A 14649-nucleotide genomic window follows, 5' to 3' on the forward strand; every position below is an offset into this window, starting at 1 on the left:
CATAGTTGATGTTGTAGCTAGAAAATAACAGGTAGGGATAAGTATAGTGCAGGAAACGTCTTTGCATATAAACCCCAACAAACATGGACCAGTTCAATGTCATATCAGATGATTTTTAGCCAGATTTATCTTCAAATGTGCCCAACTCCCACAGGATTCCACCTTTTTGTCAAATGTGGATCCATATTCTCAGCAGTATAGGCCAACCAATCCCAGTTACATAAGTAAGGAGCCCAAAAACTGAAACACTGAGGCTTTTTCCAAATATACTACACAAAACCGCCTGACTTTACGAATGGTCTAATATCCAGTGGGGTCTCCATAGTCTAATGTCTTAAATGGTTGTATTTTCTAAGTCAACAGGTTGTTGCAAAGTCCGTTAATTTATAATTTGTGTCCAGTCATGTGAAAACATAATCCTATATTGTTATGCACTTCAGCTTTTTAATATTATAGTATTACTGGATATTTATAGGTAGGACAATATTTCCATGATAAAAACATTTTTAGTTTTCATAATACTTTGGGCAGTGTTTGACAGATCTTCTTGAAACCTTCCAAAAAAATTTCTTCCACCTCAGCTCATAACTGGAATTTGTTCTGAGTGAACAGTCAGGCATGGGCAGAGAAAAAGATGGAGACCCAAAACACCTTTTTTCCCATTCACTTTTCGATAGGAATATTAGACACAGCTACAGCCCAAATGGCTGAACAGAATTACACAACAGTTGGAAGAAAGCTGGATCTTGGTCCAGAAAGCATGCTTTTTGTGATTTGGTGTAAATCTATTCAGTAGTTTTTGACAGTCTAAGGCTAAAATATTTTGTTTATTTCACTCTACTGAGAATTTGCAGGGCTGGCAGATCTTGAGATAAAATAGGATTAGCATTAACAGTGATGTGGCGGCAGCCATTTTAGGACTCAAGACTCTGTTCCTTGTCCTGGCAAAAATGGTAAAATAAGATATAAGGGAGCAGGGACGGGATACCTTGCCCCCTTGGCCTGGCAAGGGGTTTCAATGGAGCTCCTCCTGGGGCCAGAAATATATATTTTTTAAATGTTGCCACAAATGTGCTGTGGATATGCAAAATTAACTTTAAATTAAAAACAAAAGTGTAGGCTCCCGCCCCTTAAAAAAAAGCAAGCCACCTCTCCACCTGCCAGGATGGGCAGGGCCCAGGGGATGCAAAGTCTTTTGTAGGGAGTAGGCATGCACCCCCCTTCCCAGAGCCTCTCTGAGGCAGTGGTGACACCATGCCTCGGGTCAATATTAAATGAAATGGGAAGGTGGCATGTGGCCTTCCTCCCAGAGCCTTACAAAGGCCCCGGGGACCCCATCTACTTAAGCCCGATAGTTAATGAAAAGGGAGGGGGTGCATGGCCCCTCTCACTGAGCCTCGCCAAGGACCTCATCCCCCTGGACAGGCTCAATGTTGTGTTTTAGGAGAGCCCACTTCCGGCACACTGTTTACCTGTCTATCAGAGTGCAGTCAGGGAGGACTTGTATGCTACAGAAATGCTCCCGCTGGGAGGGGCACACATTTTTTTCCCTGCCCTCGATTTTGTAGGCAGGGAAACAGAAATTGCTCCTACTTGGCAGGAGCTATGAAAAAACATGTTCCTGCCAAGTGGGAGCAAAGCAGGTTGGGTGCATGCTCGGGAGCAGGAGGGCCTGCGGGGGCCATGGTCCTTCCTCTTCCTCCCCCATTGTATTATGTTGTGATTGTCTCTGCAGGACAGGATGCCCACTCTAGGCCCCAGGGAGTGGGGATCCTGGGCCAGTATAGGCTTTGGGAGGGGAGCCAGACTCCCCTCCTCTTTAAATATATGTTGAACCCCAGGGGATGAGGTCCCCGTGGTCAGTATTTGGTCAGGAAGGGGGGGGGGCATACACCCCCTCTCATTTAACTGTATGTCGGCCCCAGAGTATGGGATCCCTGGGGTCAATATTGGATCGGGAAGGGGGGCCACATGCCCCCCTCCTCTTTTAATGAATGTTGGCCTTGGGGAATATAGTCCCAAGGGGTATTTCTAGGCTTAGGGAGTGGGCAGTACACCACCTCCTAATAAAAAATAACTTGCCCAGGGGGATGGGGTCCCTGTGGCCAGCAATGGCTCCAGGAGAAAGGCTGCACACCACCCAACCCTACATTAAAACAAAAGCCAAACATGAAAAATAAATGAGCGGCAAGAACCTCTTACTGCTCCTAGCAAAGAGCGCCCCATAATGGCCTAGGGCTTTTTCCAACAACATATTTTTTAGCTGGTGGTACCCCTTGAAGATGCAGGGGCATCACCAAACATTTTTTAATATTGTGGGAGGCTGAGGGAAGTCTCCTGGGGTAATAAATCCAGGAGTGCCCCAGGAGAGCTTACCCCAACTTTTAAAAGCACTCCAAGCTGGAGGTATATGCTCTTCATCTAGAGTGCGAGGAATTCTAGTTGTTGGTTCTAGGGTTGCTCTTTGTGCCTTTAACAAAATGAAAAAAGACTCAAAGACATGTTCATGTTTATTGGACATATCTTTTGACAACCACCTTTATTAATCATTACAATGAGTGAATATATAAAATATAAATTTTATTATAGTTCTTGTTAGCTTTTTGACAAAGCCAGCATATTTTCCATACTTAAAATTACATCCTTTATATTGCTATACAGAGCTGTGCAGACCAGTGAGGGGTTGGGTGCAGGACCCTGTGTTCAACTCCCCACTGTACCTCGCGCAGTGCAGGGTTGATTGCCAGCTGGGATTGAGTATAGGGGGTGAGTTGCTGGCTGCCATCGGGGGTTGAATGCAAGGCGATGTGTAGCAAGGAGATGGTGCCAGTGTGGGGATGGGTGCAGGGCCTGGCAACAGGCCCTGCACACAACCCCACATCTTTGCCATTGGCAACGGACGTCTTGCTTTACTTTAAAAAACAAAATAATAATTAACTGAAATAACCAACAGTTACAGTGATGTTGAAGTTAAGTATGGTAATAATATACGGGCAGATGTAGCAAAGGTTTTTACCCATTCTGTGTCTATGGAAAAAAGTGTTCGTACGTATGGCCCATAGTACCTTAGAAATTCATGCAAAAAGCAAATATTGAAGGGACGTTATGCACTGCTTATGATCTCATATATTACATCACTCATGACCTGTTCTGTGACATCATTGACAAAATCACAACACCTGAAATTATATCATTGATGACAACATTAAGCATGGGCGAGCAAGTTATAGTTACTTTAGGGCATGAGTTATAGTTACTTGAGACACTCTAATTGGGGAATTTCATTGGTTTTGTTAGTTCAGAAAGAAATTGTTAAAATAACATTTTCACCTATAACATCCCCTTAAGCTTTGTTTATTTCAGTTAATGTATACTGTATGTCTGCATATCTCTATGTATACATATATACTTTATAATCAAATATTCAACTATGAATGTTGTTTCTTATTGACCTGAAGTGACCTGCAGCCTCTGTTATACTTCTAAGTTTTGTGGCTCTAGTAGGCCTAGAAGCCATTTCATAAAGGGTATTACATTTGTACATTTTTACAAGTCAGAACCCTGTTTTCAGTGTTGGGAACGGGAAGCAGGCGAACAGGAAAGTAATGGGCTCAGTGTTCTAGTCATGAATAATATATCCTTCTCAAGCACGTCTCACTTGTCCTCTAGCAGAAGTTCCTGCCACCTGCTCAATCGATACGTTTTTGCTAACTAGTTTCTGTCTCGTGATTACATTCAGTATACTTGTATTGTGTTGTTCTAATTTTCATGTATTATAGCATTAGGCACCAAATAATCCTTTTCTGGTCACTTGAAATGACAGTTGCCTTTTGATTAGCTGCTGTGCTCTTTGATATTTTTGTATTAAATGCCTATTGGTCTTGATGGCTTCCCAACATGCTGTGTTTCCTAAACAAGAAGTGCAGCATAATTTCAGTGTTGCTGATATCATACTATAGTTCTTCAGTAGTCACTGTAAGCATGTCTGCCATGTTTGGGGTTTGATATGATGACACAGCTTGAGGTTCTCGCAATCTGTGTTGCTGTCTGGAGATATTTAAAGCCTCCACACAAAGTGCATCCTCAGTAGAGCCTCCAGGTCTACTCAGGTGCAATGCAGCTTCTGTATCTTTCTTTGTCTGGGTGCATTCTTCCATTTAGCTATTTTGTAGATGCAGGTCTTTTAATGAACTGGTACGTCCTGGCTATATTTCTCACCAGTGGGTAAAGTGGATCCACAGGTATCGCACACAGGGAAGGAAATGGTCTTCACAGGAAGACCGTTTCCTTCCCTTGAAATGTTTCAGGACTTCACCTATGCAAGGGAAGATTCCCTAAGGTGCATCAAGTTTTATTCAGACGAGAGCCTCAGTAGAGTTCTAGCCGAATGCTTGATGGATGCATAGAACTCAGTGGTGCAGGGAAGATGAGGGCAGCACTTGGAAGTTTGGAGAACAATATCTGTCATAGATCACGGCATTCACTTACAGGTTTTGTGCCAACCAGTCAAAATAAGACAAAAGAGTAGCCAACTCATGACCTTAGCTGAGATCTTCCCAAACCTCCCTGGGCAGTTACACCTTGTTGCATTTCCATTGTGCTACTAAAGTATCTTTATATCCCTAATGTAGACCTGCAGAAACAGTAGCCCCTCCCATTTGGTGAGCATTACTGCATCCATCGCCCTTCTGATCTCAGCACTTGCTGACTGATTCATAGCAGCTGGAAGATTATCTTCCCATTTCTCTGTGGATATAGTGGGTGCTGAAGGATTCATGCAAGAGTGGGAATCTTCTACAGTGTCTTGTGTTTGGTTTCAGGAGGTCGATTTGGCAGTTGACTTGGAACAAGAAGTCTAATGAAGCAGTCCTTGTTTCTGATTGTGGGTGAGGTAGTCTATGAATGAACGTAGCTGCCTTAAAGATGGGTGTGGTTAACCACAATGTGATTATCCAAAATGAGTAAGTGGATGGCATGTGTGGTATGTCCAGGGCTAGGATTACATGACGTGTAAGGATCTGCATGGAGAAGAGGGCAAGGTTGAGCGCCTTTCCTTTGATTTGGGTCAGGAGTGAGATGTGGTGATTAATGCTCATTGTGTTCAGGAAGCTGACAGTGGTTACATTCTCAAGAATGTTGAGGTCTATGGGAAACTGGCCCCTTGTTTGCAGTACCACCCATGTTTTGCCTGATATCTGATGCTAACTTGACTGAGTGTGTGCTGGGATCCTGCTGACCAGGCCCCAGCACCTATGTTCTTTCCCTAAAACTGTACCATTGTTCCACAATTGGCACACCACCGGCCCACAACTAAGTCCCTTGTAAAAAGTACCAGTGGTACCAAGGGCCCTGTTACCAGTGAGGGTCCTCATGGGCTGCAGCATATATTGTGCCACCGTAAGGGACCCCCCACCAAACACATGCACACTGCCAATGCAGCTTGTGTGTGCTGGTGGGGAGAAAAAGGTAATGCCCACAAACCACTGCCTGTGGCATAGGTAAGTCACCCCTCTCACAGGCCTTACACCTCTAAGGCAGGGTGCACTATCCCACAGGTGAAGGCATAGCTGCATGAGCAATATGCCCATACAGTGTCTAAGACCATTCTTAGACATTGTAAGTGCAGTGTGGCTATATTAAGTACAAGGGCTGGGAGTCTGGGAAGTTTGCTATCAAACTTCTCAGCACAATAAACCCACACTGATGCCAGTGCTGGATTTATTGTAAAATGCACACAGAGGGCATCTTAGAGATGCCCCCTGTATTTTACCCAGTCCTTTAGTACAGGACTGACCAGTGTGTGCCAGTCTGCCATTAAGAGACAAGTTTCTGACCCCATGGGATGAGAGCCTTTGTGCACTCTGAGGCCAGAAATAAATCCTGCACAGGGTGGAGATGCTTCACACCTCCCCCCTGCAGGAACTGTAACACTTGGCGGTGAACCATTAAGGCTCAGGCCTCCTGTCGCAGTGCCCCAGGGCACTCCAGCTAGTGGAGATGCCTGCCCTCTGGACAAAGCCCCACTTTTGGCAGCAAGTCTGGTGGGAAACTTAGGAAAAACAAGGAGGAGTGACCACTTCAGCTGGGGCCACCCCTAAGGTGTCCTTAGCTGAAGTGACATCCCTCCCTGCAGAATCCTCCATCTTGGTTTGGAGGATATGGACCAATAGGGTTAGGTATGTGCCCCCCTCCCCATAGGGTGTGCACACTGGAAGGGTGTAGTCACCCTCAGAGACAGTAGTAATTGGCTACTGCCCCTGGCCCCTGTAACGCCCCTCAATTCAAGATTTAAGGGCCTCTCTGAACCCAGCTCACCAGATTCCTGGCGACCTCAAGAAGAAGATAAGGAGAAAGAAAAAGGACTGCCAAGCTGAAGCCCAGCAGAGAAGACTAAAGACACCAACTGACTTGGCCCCTAGCCCTACAGGCCTTTCTCCAGCTTCTAAAGCCCTGCGACATCAAGGCGATGCATCCTGCAGGACTACCGACCTCTTAAAAGCCTCAAGAGGACTGCCTGAACCCCAGGGGACCAAGATCTCCAGTGGACAGCAGCCCTGTCTAGACACCAGCAAAGGAACCCAAAACCGCCCCTGATCCGCAAGTCCTGCCTACTCTGCACCCAACGCCCACGGCCTGTGTCCAGGTGGCCCAGCAGACTAGAGCTGGTCCCCAGGAGATTCTCACCTAGTGTCCCCCTCCTGTCCAACACGACGATGCCTGCAGCCTAAATCCAGAGGACCCCCCGATCGCAAGAGAACAAAATATACCCGACGCCCAAAGGTACCACTGCACCTGCAAATCCCCTGGCCTTTGGGAATCCGACCACCAGTACAGCAATGTCCAGCAGGCTGCGCTTCGCCTGGTCCAGCCTTTGGTCTTCTGGAACAGATCCCCTAAACTTAGCCTGCATCATCTTTGTGACCTCCGGGGTCCCCCTATTGGAAAGCATTGGGAGCCGGACACTGTTTGCACCCTCCACGCAGCCGCCCCTGCGCCGCTGAGGGTGTGTGTTTGGTGCTGACCTGTGGCCCCCTGGCTGCTAATCTAAACCCCCAGGTCTGCCCTCCAAAGACACGGGTACTTACCTGCAAGCAGGCCTGATTCCTATTGCCCCCAGTCTCCGTAGGAGCCCATGTTCGATCTACCTCAACTCTGGCCTCTGTACCCGGCCGGCCCATGATGCTGGTGGTGGGAGTTTGGGGTTAACTTGAACCCCAAGCTGTGGACATCCTAACCCCCAGAGACTGGAACTGTGAGTCTTGTACTTACCACAAAATTGTGCTAGCTTTTCTTCCCCCCACAACTGTTTCTGAAAATTGTACTGTGAACCTTAAAAACAGATTATTGCTATTTATTCAAAAAATGTATAACTTGCCAAATTAAAACAAAGTGGCGTTCATACATATGTTGGATACTTCTTTGCAAATGTACTTACCTGCAGCTTAAATTTTGTGGTTCTAGAAATATGGTAACAAAATATATTTTTTGCTATACAAAAACGTTGGCCTGGAGTTAGTCTGAGAGTGTGTGTTTCATTTATTGCTTGTGTGTGTACAACAAATGCTGTGCTCTACCCTCTGATAAGCGTAACTGCTCGACCACACTACCACAAAAGAGGTCATTAGTACTAACTACTTTAGCCTCTGTTATGCCTCTGGGGAATCCCTGGACTCTGTGCACACTATATCTCATTTTGATATAGTATATACAGAGCCAGCTTTCTACAATGTCCCTAAGGAAAATGTTTTTGAATTACGTGAGTGAGGCCAAGGAGCTGAGATTGAAAGTTTCAGTAATGAAGGTAGTTCTGGTTCTGGGGGTCTGTAGATGAGGTGAAATGTGTCTGTGTTTTCTGAAGATAATAGGAAGTGAAATATGAGAAGTTCAAAAGACTGTATTGAGGATAGCTGGTAGAGACTGTCTGGCATTGTGGATGACAGCAGGACCACTTCCTGTTTTGCGTGAGTGATCAATGTATTGGATGCTGTATCGAGATGGGACAAGAATGTCAATAATGTATGTGGGAGTAGTATGGAGCAAATTTTCAGTGATAACAAGAAAGTCAATTTTGTGTGTTGATATGAGGTTTGTATTGTCACTTGCATGTTGTGGTGCAGAGTGTGTCTTGATAAGCATAAGCAGCAGAGTGCGATCTGTGTTTAATGAGAGATGGTAAGGTTCAGGGGTATAAAACTGTTGTGATTGGCTGAGCGTGTATCGAAGTGGGATGGGTTTGTTTGTATGAGTGTGGGTATAGTGCAGAGGTTGTGTGGGAAATGGTACATGGTGATAGTTTATCAAAGGTTTGACATTCTGGGGTTCTGGCACAGAGCTTTTTTTCAGACCTAACAAGAGTTATACTTGTCTTGTTTAGCCTTAGCAGGAAGATGTCCCAGGGCCTTCCTTAGGAAGGGGGCAGTCAGGGCGTCCTTTTGCTTCCAAATTTTTGGATTCTAGGGAAAGATGATAATGGCTTGGGATTGACTCATTTACAGTCCTCTCACAAGCAAAACTCTGTTGTCTGATTGAATGCTTTTAGTTACCGGTGCTGGATTGTGATTCAAGCCTTCACAGTTCCTTATTATTTGCAAATATATTTAGTCCTAATGCCTTAACTCGCACACATAGATTTAGACTCATAATCTCCTAACCACACAATATAAGCATTAACATCTATTTTCTGTGTAAATATATACATTAGTGTGTGTATAAACATTAGTGTTTATATATACATGCATTAAATGAATGAATCTGTCTGTATATATACATTCAGGCACTCAGACACCCACTCACATATGGATACACACAATCACACAGCCACTCACATAATATATGTTACAAATAGTATCACTCCTTAATAGTAGAGAAACGTTTGTAGCATCTTGGTATATATGCTTAACATTTAAAACCTTTTAGAGAACCCTTACACAAGGCACCCTTATCCAGACCCCTGATACCACCAGAGCAGTGCCCTGGCCAAAGAATGGTTGGTGCTTCTGTTGATTTAGGTGGTGGAACAGGGAGTGGACCAGGACCATTTGACTCCATATCAACTGTTGATACTATAGCACTGCATTACAAGTACTGGTGCCATCACACTAGCTTTGAATAAGAACCCTGTGCAGGGTGGTCTGTTTAATGCAATGTGAACTGTGATTTTTCAGTGCCTACTGTCTAGGCACTATATTACTGCCTGGTGTCAAAACTCTGGCCCAGAGAGCTGTGAAAACTTTGGGTTTTCACTGTGTATCTTAGTTTTATGTGTTGTATATTTTCCTTGTTTGTGTATTAAAGTACTTTTCTTTTATAAAGTAAAGCACTGATTGGACATTGATCTTATTAGCCAGGATTGTGGTATGAACTGTATTCTGAATGTCAAACCCACCTCACCTCCTCGAGCAAGCATTGGACTGTTTTGTCTTGCTACCCTGAGAGAATGAAGTGCTGGAGAGGAGTCCTGTGGGGTCTAGTAGGGGGTCTAGTAGTGCTGTGGACCTAGGACAACAGTAGTGAATAACTGCAATTGATGCAGCTGGAGCCCAGTAACCCCTGATTGTCCTGGTGCCTCAATACCCCAGTCGTCACAGGAATATAGTAGCTTACCAAGAACATAGAGGGGCTCGAAGCCCACTCACTGCTTAATATTGGTTCCTGTTACTCTCATTGAGCTGCTTCTTATTTGTGCCACCGCTTGTCAATCTTGTGTTTGCCCCTCCCATGCAGCATTGTCTCTTTCCCATTAGTTTAACTGGCTGGCATCTCTGCTTCTACTGCTTGCAGTTCAAGCAGTACATTTTTCCTTTTGTGGTAAGACCACCATGAGAGTGCATTTGTTTTCGAGCTGTCTCCCTCATGTATTTCTCGTCCCCCTGCAATCCATGTTGCTGTCTGTTGCCTGAGTCGGTCTACATATTGTGCTCATGGATGTGCTTTTCCTCCGTCCACCCGTTATGTTGCCTCCACCCCATCTGCACTCTACTCCTTTCTCCCCGTTGTTCCTTCACCTTCTCGCCTCTGTGTTCCTCTCCTCCAAGCTTCGCCTTGCTTCCCCTTACCTCCTGCCTTCCCTATGATGCTTTTGTGTCCCTCCTTTCCTGACACGTGTGGCTTTGCCACCACCTCAACCTTCCATGCATTGCTTTTGCATTCCCCCTTGCCCTCCATCATTCTGCTTCTGGGTTCCGCTATCCTCCCCTGAGTTGCTTCTGCCTCCCACAAGGCTCACTTTAAAAATTGTTTCAAAAAACACTTTTGTATACTTTATTTTTCTTTTAGTTTCTGGTCCAGCTCTTCGCAGTAATTAAAAATAAAAACACAACCTTCTTTATTTTGTAGGGATGCAGATCTGTAGTGTACCCACCTAAAAATGTCACTGTGGTCCTGTCAAATGCCTTTTTCTTTAACTTTCGCCACTGTGCACACCATCCGGGGTACTGTGCAGAATGGCTATAAACCATTCGCAAAGGTAATAGGTTGCAGAGGTGAGGCCTATTGGCTTTGCCAATGCTAGTTTTCGTTAGCATGTCTTGTCTGACGCATGGCTTTACCATTATTCATGTAGTAAAACAAATACCGAAGTGCAAAGGAAAACACTTAAAGGGAGCTCTTCTCCTCTGCTATGGCACAACTCGCAATTTCTGGAGCAAGAGGCTGTATTGTGTGTGTGAGCAATGCAATGCTGTTTCTTCAGAATTTAACTGGTTAGCAGAAGTGCCATCATAGAAGCTTTGACGCAGAGGACAACAGATAAGGTGACATTAGTCAGTATTGCTGTCGTGTTATAAATAACTGCAAAATCTGAAAATCCTCTTTCCTCGGTATGCATCCAATCCACTCCACAAATTCTAGAAAAGCAAGACTTATAGACCCGTTTCTGTAGTGTCACAAACAGTTAGGAGCGCACCTGCCTGACATCCCAGCAATTAATCTGCCCCATTGCATCATGGTAGATGTAGTATCTTCAAAAAACGAACTCCATTAATTTTTAAATATTTCACCTTTAAGTAGGTACAGCCTTTACTGTGCATCTCTGGACACATGTGTTTCTGGGTTAGTCCCTTCTTCAGCAGAGAACATATTTGCGGGGTGCTGGGAATGCTGCCATAAATCACCCGGTTTCAGTACCTCTTCCCTGGCCTGCTGGTGCCTGCTCCAGAGCTCGTCAGCCCAATAGCTCAAGGGAGCCTTTAAAGTCACAAACAGTTAGGAGCGCACCTGCCTGACATCCCAGCAATTAATCTGCCCCATTGCATCATGGTAGATGTAGTATCTTCAAAAAACGAACTCCATTAATTTTTAAATATTTCACCTTTAAGTAGGTACAGCCTTTACTGTGCATCTCTGGACACATGTGTTTCTGGGTTAGTCCCTTCTTCAGCAGAGAACATATTTGCGGGGTGCTGGGAATGCTGCCATAAATCACCCGGTTTCAGTACCTCTTCCCTGGCCTGCTGGTGCCTGCTCCAGAGCTCGTCAGCCCAATAGCTCAAGGGAGCCTTTAAAGTCACAAACAGTTAGGAGCGCACCTGCCTGACATCCCAGCAATTAATCTGCCCCATTGCATCATGGTAGATGTAGTATCTTCAAAAAACGAACTCCATTAATTTTTAAATATTTCACCTTTAAGTAGGTACAGCCTTTACTGTGCATCTCTGGACACATGTGTTTCTGGGTTAGTCCCTTCTTCAGCAGAGAACATATTTGCGGGGTGCTGGGAATGCTGCCATAAATCACCCGGTTTCAGTACCTCTTCCCTGGCCTGCTGGTGCCTGCTCCAGAGCTCGTCAGCCCAATAGCTCAAGGGAGCCTTTAAAGTCACAAACAGTTAGGAGCGCACCTGCCTGACATCCCAGCAATTAATCTGCCCCATTGCATCATGGTAGATGTAGTATCTTCAAAAAACGAACTCCATTAATTTTTAAATATTTCACCTTTAAGTAGGTACAGCCTTTACTGTGCATCTCTGGACACATGTGTTTCTGGGTTAGTCCCTTCTTCAGCAGAGAACATATTTGCGGGGTGCTGGGAATGCTGCCATAAATCACCCGGTTTCAGTACCTCTTCCCTGGCCTGCTGGTGCCTGCCGTTTCTGTAGTGGCCATCCTTGTAAAAACACTACTGATTAGATTCGCCTTTTATGGTATGTTCACAATGTTTGTACACCTGGAGGATCCATCAGCTTGTCTGAACCCTATTTGTCCTCAATGCTAAGTGCTCATTTAGAGAATGGTTAGAAGTCAAGCGTGAAGGTCAGTGGTCAATTTAGTACTGGAAACCTATTTTTAAAGAAAACTTTGAGACTTAGGGCTTGATTTAGATCTTGGCAGAGTCCCAACTGCCCTATTCCAATTACATAATAGCCTTTGGAACTTGTCATATGGAGTATCCTCTCTGCCAAGATCTAAATCAGGCCTGTAGTAACTGGAACTATTGTAAAGAGGTCCTTTGTTGTGAATGTGAAGTGCTTGAGACAATTCCGGAAGGGCTCACTTCTATGCCTGTTGCCTAAAACTGAATATTGGATGCATGATGAGTGGGTCATATAGGTCAAAGGTGGTGCAGGGTTTGTGAGCAGAGGTAAACAGACACACTTACACATGTGGTATTTGTATAGCATGAACCTAACTGAAAAGACACTAAGCATTGTACAAGGAGTGAGGAAAGCACAGTCAACGAGTGATCATAGAAGTAGCTGATTAATACATTTGTATTACATTGTGATGTGGTATTCCTTAAGGAGGAGTTAGAACAGAGTTGCAGTAGTACCTGTGGATACAGAAATGATGTTCCAGATCCTGGATGCAAAGATGGGAAAGGCCTGCTGACCTTTTTTTTTTTTGCACTAATTAGTCTGGATTCCGATGGCGGCAGGGCTGTAGGTGTGAAGAGAGCCATTAAAGGGCTTGTGTGCAAGATAAACGGGGGCACTAGTTGTAATGGCTATGTAAATGATACTGCTAGTTTTCAAGATGGTGCTGTCCGGCAAAAGGAGCCAATGGAGTTCCATCAGGATGTGATTGATATGATCATTGTTCTTCCAGCTCTGGTTGAGGCATGCTGTGGTGTGAAATGTGAAGTCTGAGGGGCCATGAAACAGGGTGTTACCACCATCTGGGTGAAAGACGCCTAGGGCTTGAATAGCACTTCTGAAGTCACTTTCTGGAGAAAACAGTTTCCGTTTCTGTAGAAAAGAGAACTGGTATCAGGACATCTTTTTTTTTTTTTAACAAACGTGCTCCTGAAGGGTGAAGTTAGAGTCAAAAGTGAATCCAAGTGACTTTGCATTTGATGAAATTTGGAAGCTGCCAAGTTTCATATAACTGCGCTAGGTTTGTACTGTTCCTTGCTTGTTGTTTTTGACAAATACCAGCAAATGTGTCTTGGCTGGGGTGAGCTTTAGTTAGGCAGTAGACATCAATGGCTGGATGTGGTGCAGGCAGTGTTTGAGGTGTTAAATGTCTGAACTATAGGAGACTTTTGGGTAGATTAGTGTATCATTGCAACATCAGTGAACCTTTATGCTGTAATCTATGAGCACAGCTGCAAGGGGCTCCAAGTAGAGGCTGAAGATGACAGGAGACCGTATGAAACTCTAAGGACTATGCAGGCTATAGGCATCTTTTGGGACTTGGAGGTTCCCAAGTGGTGTTGGTTGGAAAGGTAGGAGAAAAAACAATGAAACACATTGACAGTGAATACCATTTGAGACTCCAGGGTGTGGATGAGGGTTAGATGATCAACTGTGTTGAAAGTCGTTCCCAGGTCCAACAATATCAGGAGTCTTGGGTCATTTTCATCTGTGGTCTGGACAGCATCATCTTCAATGTGTAAGGCAGCAGCCTCTGTGCTGCACTTGATCTGAAGCCAGATTGATTGTCATGCAGAAGACGGTTAGCACTGATATGATCTTTGAGTTGAGCATAGACTGTTTTTCAATGGTCTTGCTAACGAAAGGTAGGCGAGTAATCTACAGGTAGTTGACAAATTTATGATAGTCTTAAAGGAGTGGCCAAGACAACATCTTCATAAGTATTCACTTTGAGGGAGTTGAGTGTGTTGGTGAGATCTGTGAGAGACAGAGCCTTTATTGGTGACCAGTGTGGGATTCTATGAGAATGAGTGGGTGTAAGTGGAGAAGCAGGATTGGTGTTTTCGGTGTGCTGTTGGATCTTCTTTATTTTTCCACTGAAGATGAGGTTGATGGCATTGTACTTGTCCATGAAGTGTGGGAAAGATAGGTCAGACAGGGGATACATGCAGTGCTTAATTGTCTTGAAAATTGCAATGCTTCTGTTGGTAGCTTCATTGATGGTGTTGCTTTAGTAGTTTACTTTATCTGATATGATGAGTTATCTGTGTGATGTGAAGAGGGATATCGGTATCATGAGGTCATCAGGAGTTCTGTTTTCTTACATTTTCTTTCCTGTCTGCAAATAGAGCATTTATTGTCATTGAGGCCGTTAGAGTATTATCATTGAGGTCTTTAGAGTATTGATATACTGAAGGTTTTGGCGTGCACTTGTAAGTTTTAGTTGGAGAACGCATGTACCAATAGTTTTCCAAAACAGGTACTGAATTCATTTTGAAAGGTGTTGGTATTATATGTGGAGTTGGCAAGGGAAAGATAAATTCATTCATTAGGTTGTCGAT

This window comes from Pleurodeles waltl, chromosome 6 (assembly GCF_031143425.1).
Source record: "Pleurodeles waltl isolate 20211129_DDA chromosome 6, aPleWal1.hap1.20221129, whole genome shotgun sequence".
Lineage (NCBI taxonomy): Eukaryota > Metazoa > Chordata > Amphibia > Caudata > Salamandridae > Pleurodeles > Pleurodeles waltl.